Source organism: Canis lupus, chromosome 3 (genome assembly GCF_003254725.2).
Source record: "Canis lupus dingo isolate Sandy chromosome 3, ASM325472v2, whole genome shotgun sequence".
In the NCBI taxonomy this organism is placed as follows: Eukaryota; Metazoa; Chordata; class Mammalia; order Carnivora; family Canidae; genus Canis; species Canis lupus.
The window spans coordinates 53,431,658-53,437,142 of NC_064245.1; the positions used below are offsets into that span (position 1 = coordinate 53,431,658).

Here is a 5,485-nt window from a genome sequence, read left to right on the forward strand (position 1 = left end):
GACTTCCTGAAACTGCCCTGCCCCTGGTCGGTGTCCCTCCCCGGGAATGGGAATGGTGAGATCTGGTTCTCTGTCCCACGGGCTGGGGTTGGGGGGGTAACCTCCTCCCTCTTGCTCAGAGATCGGATTCAGTCCTCTCATCCCCCAGTCCTGATGGTGGCAGAGGTCCTGCCCACCCCTGAGCGGGCCCACTGGTGGAGTTCTGGTTTTGGCCCACACCAACCGGGGGGCTGACTCCCTGCCTGCCGGGAACTAGGCCAGGCGGAAGGACATGGTAACAGGCAACAGTGACGTTTCTCCCACTTCCTTTTACCTGCTCATTGCGTTAGCTGCTGAGTCAGGGTCCCTTTGAGGACTGACCAAAGGATGTGGCATGACACAGCAGGATGTGGCGATGCTTTGGGCGGCCCCCCCCCCCCGAGGCCTCAGCAAGTAGTTCCAAGGAACATGAGAGCAAGAGCAGAGACACTGTGTCCCCCTCTATAGAACCACCTCCTGGTCCTATAGCTGGTTCTCTGCAGCGTCTCCTCTTGGACCTTGGCCACAGGCCTGCTCCCCAGATCCTCACATTTGTGTGTCCACTTCCACTAAATGCCCAATCACTGTGACAACCTGAAATGTCCCTGCCCCCAACGGTTTCCAAACACTCCGTAGAGTTGCAGTGCTGGCCCTTGGTTGAGCACCTCTGAGCTAACTCCCCATTCCTCATCCTCACTGATGATGGGCCGCTCACATGGCCCCACTCTGGGCAGTGAGATTTAGGAGAGGTCTTCAGGATGAAGAGATTTTTCTGAGAGAAGGGACAAAGATCCTCTGTCCGAGCTCCCAAACCAATACCAACAACCACACACATCTGGGCTTTTCCAGATGAGAAAAACAGAGCCACTGTTCTCCCATAGGTTCTGAGGGTTGGGTCCTCAGTTACCTGAAGGATGAATGCATTCCTAACTTCTACACGTGGGGAAACAGAGGCACAGAGAGACCAAGTTGTTCACCTGAGGTCCCCTTCCTGGTAAGGACTGGGGTCAGAATTTGCACCCAGATGCTCTGGGTCCAGAGGCCCCACATGTAACCCCGGAGCTGGGCAGACTCTGCTTGCCCCTGGAACTTTCAGCCTTGTTTCATGGGCAGGGTGTCTGAGTATCCTTTTCTTCCCTGGAGGGGAGGGTTCATTCCTTCCATTGGATTCTCAAAGGGCCCACAGTTGACTGAGGTCCCTCCTCCCTTTCTTTTGGTCCCACTCAATTTACAGATAATAAAAGGTGAAGCCCCAGGAAGGACTTACCACATTGATGACCAAGCTGAGATAATCAGTGGGCCTCCCCTGCAAATCATCCCCCCCCTCCAAAAGTAGCTTCTGTGGGGGGCCTCCCTGCCTCTTGTTTTGTTCAGAGGCCTAAGAGGCTCCTAATCAACGCCTGCTGTGACTCTGCCCCGACTCATTCCAGTTCTAAATATGAATATTTTCCTCTGTCTACTGTCTACAAATGGCCACAGAAATGTCTCCAGTCCCACATGGCCTGAGACCTTGCTGCATGCCCACAGGAGGTGGAGGCCATCTCCTGTCTCCGTGAAACGGAGCAGCCCTTGGTGGCTGCCTTGATGAAGAAGCTGTGGCAAGGGCTTCTGCGCTGTGCTTCCACAGAGATGTCGTCATAGAGATAAAGTTGGACCTCTCTCTCTCCTAGTCACTCCTGACCTTTGAACCCATGGCCATGGTGCAAGGAAGTCCTTGGCAGGCCCCGCAAGGAGGCTCTGGCCAAGGCCAAGCCAAGATTTCTGCTGATTGAACACCCCACGGGAGTGAAGGGCCTTCGGGATTCCAGCTTCTGCTCTCAAGTCTTCCAGCTGAGGCCCCAGGTGTGTGTGTGGCAGGGGCAGGGGGTGGGGAGCAGGCACAGCTGTCCCCTCTGCTGGGCCCAAGTCCAAATTCTTGGCCCACAGACTCTGTGAGGTCAGTAACTGTTGTTACTCTCGTGAAGGGGAGACCCCCTACGAGCTCGGGCTCAGGAGTCGGGAGCCATGGGGAGCCATGGGGGCTGCCGGATGCTTTGGAGTCAGGGAGCACAGTGACCACGATGCTGGCCAGGAGAGGACAGAGACCTTCCTGCTATCTCATTCCCCTCACCGCCCGCCATGTCTGAGGCTGGCGTCCACATTTGGTAAAGGCAGTTTTTTGTGTTTTTTTTGTTTGTTTGTTTCATTTTTTTGCCAGTCTGATGGGGGAGACAGCATATCTTGCTGTTGTTTTAATTTGCATTTCTCTGGTACCAGCAAAGGACAGACTCTTTTCTTATACGGTCATTGACCTCACGGGTTTCATTTTTCTGTGAGGTGTGTTTGCTCACAGTTTACACTGAATTTTCTGTTGGGTTGGTTGTCTGTCTTTTTGATTTGCAAAGGTCTTTTACATATTCTGGAAACTAATCTTCTGCTGGTTGTATGCATTGCAAATACCTCCTCCCAGGTTGTGGCCGTATCTTGTCATCTCGGTTATGGTATATTTTGCTGCAGATTTTGAATGTAAATGTTATCAGACACATTTAATATTTTCCTTTATGGCTGATACTTTTTGTACCTTGGATATTTTCTTATCAAGAGGCACCTCAGGAGTTTCCCAGTTGCTGGCTGGATCCTATATCTTGGCTCCAGCGCTGGACACAGAGCTGGGTTCGGTTTCTGAAATTTTATCGAGCTGTACACGTAGGACACACACTTCTCTTTAATACATGCTGTAATTAGCAAAAAAATTATTTAAAAGAGAAATCATTCCTTACCCGGAGGTCATAAAAATATTCTCCTAGATTTTCTCCTAAGTGTATTAAACACTTGTTATTCACAGGTAAGCCTTGAATCCACCTGGAGCTGTGTGTGTGATGTTAGGTGGGGATCTAATTTTACTTTTTCCATATGGATTACCACTTGTCCCGGCACCATCTATAAGAGTCTCTTCCCCGCTGGTTGGTGATGCCTGTCACGTAGCAAGTTCACATTTACACACAATTGTGCCTCTGAGCCCTTCTTCTGTTCACCTCATCTCTTCATAGCCTGATGCTAAAGCTGGGGCGCTTTGTTTCTTTAAAAAGCTTTAATATGGGATCCCTGGGTGGCTCAGTGGTTTGGTGCCTGCCTTCGGCCCGGGGTGTGATCCTGGAGTCCCGGGATGGAGTCCCACGTCGGGCTCCCTGCATGGAGCTTGCTTCTCCCTCTGCCTGTGTCTCTGCCTGTCTCTCTCTGTGTCTCTCATGAATAAATAAATAGAATCTTTAAAAAAAAAAAAAGGCTTTAATATCTGGTAGGATCCCAGGGCTCCTGGGTGGCTTAGCAGTTGAGCATCTGCCCTCAGCTCAGGTAGTGATCCTGGTGTCCTGGGATCGAGTTCTGCATTGGGCTCCCCTCAGCGAGCCTGCTTCTCTCTCTGCCTCTGTGTGTGTGTCTCTCATGAATAAACAAATAAAATTAAAAAAAAAAATCTGGTAGGATCCAGTGGAGGACGTGAAGGCAGGACATGGTATAGTCAGAAAGATGCCCCACAACCACATCACCCCGATGAGTGGAGAATGGATTTTAGAGGCCAAGGCCTTGGGGTCAGGAGTCCCGGTGGTGCTGCTGCGTGTCCAAGCAAGAGGGGAGCAGCGTGGCCGTGGGTGGTGGCCGGGGAGTGGCCCGAGGTTGGATGTGTAGCAGGGGTAAGGTGCACAGGATTTGCTTTGGAAAAATCAGGATGGAAGAAGGCTCCTTGGCTTTTGGCCAGAGGATGGTGGTGCCATTTACTGAGCTGGGGAAGCCTGGGGTGAAGCTGACAGATTGGCCTTTGAGTGTCCTGATGAATAACTGTGTGAATGAAGGTGGGAATGGAGGGGGTGGGGGTGAAGGAATGGGTGGCACCATCCCACCTCCTGCAAAGGGAGGATTAAGGGTACCTGTGTCATGTGCTACTCCAGGAATAACTGTCATTGTGTGGGGGAGAGAGGGATCTTCCCTGCCTGTGTGGTGGTGCCTCTCCTGCAAATTCTGGCTCAGAGCTGGGCCTCCCAGACTTTTGGTCCCAGGACACTGGTTCTTGGAAGGCTTCCAGTCCAACCGGAGGCCCGAGGAGGCATGGGGAAGGACAGAAGCAGGTCCTGTAGGCTGTGGGCCTGACTCTGTCCCTCCCTCCCTCCTTGGTTACAGATATGACTGAGGTGCACCTCCACGGTATTTTGGGAGCCTGTGCTGTTTGCTGGGATGAAGCAAGGAGTCCTTGGCTTCACCTGGGCGTGAAGGAAGCACCGTGGTAGAGAAGCTGCCAGCCTCAGAGGGCCTGCTTGTGGGTGAGGGCTAGGCCTGGGCGTTTTCAACTGTTTACAGCCTGCTGCTGGCTCATCATCCCCAGCTGTTATGAAAACACCTTTAGTTCATAAAACATGGAAATTGCATCTGAGCACCCAAGCTGAGTCATTTCTCTGAACAAGCCTTCGGCTGGGGCAACATTTTTGGCCAGGCCTGGGGTGGGGCTCTGTGAGTCTGTTTTGCCTGTGGGCAGCCCCAGGTGGCCTGGCAGGTCCACTCAATCCCCAGGGCCTGGGCTTCATTCACTGAATCGAGGCCCACCTGAGGCCCCCTCTTTGTTTTGCCACCAGGGTGGCTGATGAGAAGGGAGGGACCCCCCTGGCCCCCAGGTCCCCAGATAAGGCAGGGGGTATGCAGAGCAGCAAGGCCTGGCACAGAGGAGAGGGATAGGGGGGACCTCAGCTGGTGGGGAAGAAGGCCAGGCTCAGCCTGGGAGCCCTTGGCCTGAGGTGCTGTCGTCCCAGAGGTGACCTTCAGATGGGGGCCCAGCATGGCTTTTGGACGGGAAGGAGGAAGGAGGGCAGTATAGAAGCCGGACTCTGCTAAGCACCTTCATGCCAAGCCCTTGGCTGGCTCGTTCTTCGGCCTCACGCCCGGTCCAAGAACCTTGGCCCCTTGCCGGCTGTGGGACCTTGGGCCGGTGACTTCACCTCCTGAGTGTTCTATCCTCATCTGCCTTATCTTCCTCATCCAGCCTCAGAGCAGTTGTGATAGTCAAGTGAGATGGTACAAAGGCAAGTCAATAAGCGAGACCTTGTGTTTTTTTATAAATAAACAGTAACACGGCTCACATTTATGGAGTACAGACTGTACCAGGTTCCACACTGCATGTTTTTCTCGCAAAAACTCACAGAAACCTCCCAACAACTTTAAGGCAAGTTCTTTTTAGTCCTGTTTTATAGATGAAGAGATTGAGGGGCGCCTGGCTGGCTCAGTCAGTTGGGTGTCTGCCTTTGGCTCGGGTCATGATCTTGGGATAGAGCTCCTGCATTGGGCTTCCCTGCTCAGCGGGGAGCCTGCTTCTCTCTGTCCCTATCCTCACTCGTGCTTGTTCTCTCTCTCTCTCAGATAAATAAAAAATATTTTAAGAAAAGAAGTTGTGGGATGCCTGGGTGGCTCAGTGGTTTAGCACCTGCCTTCAGCCCAGGGTGTG

The 5,485-nt window shown here is 52.7% G+C and overlaps 1 long non-coding RNA gene across 1 annotated transcript; it reads left to right on the top strand.

The window, feature by feature from the left end:
* Positions 1 to 1,498: 1,498 nt before the first annotated feature.
* LOC118354293 (uncharacterized) lies at positions 1,499 to 4,423 on the top strand. Its single transcript, XR_004814544.2, has 2 exons — positions 1,499 to 1,860; positions 4,174 to 4,423. It is a non-coding gene; the product is annotated as an uncharacterized LOC118354293 (long non-coding RNA).
* The last annotated feature ends 1,062 nt before the right edge of the window (positions 4,424 to 5,485 follow it).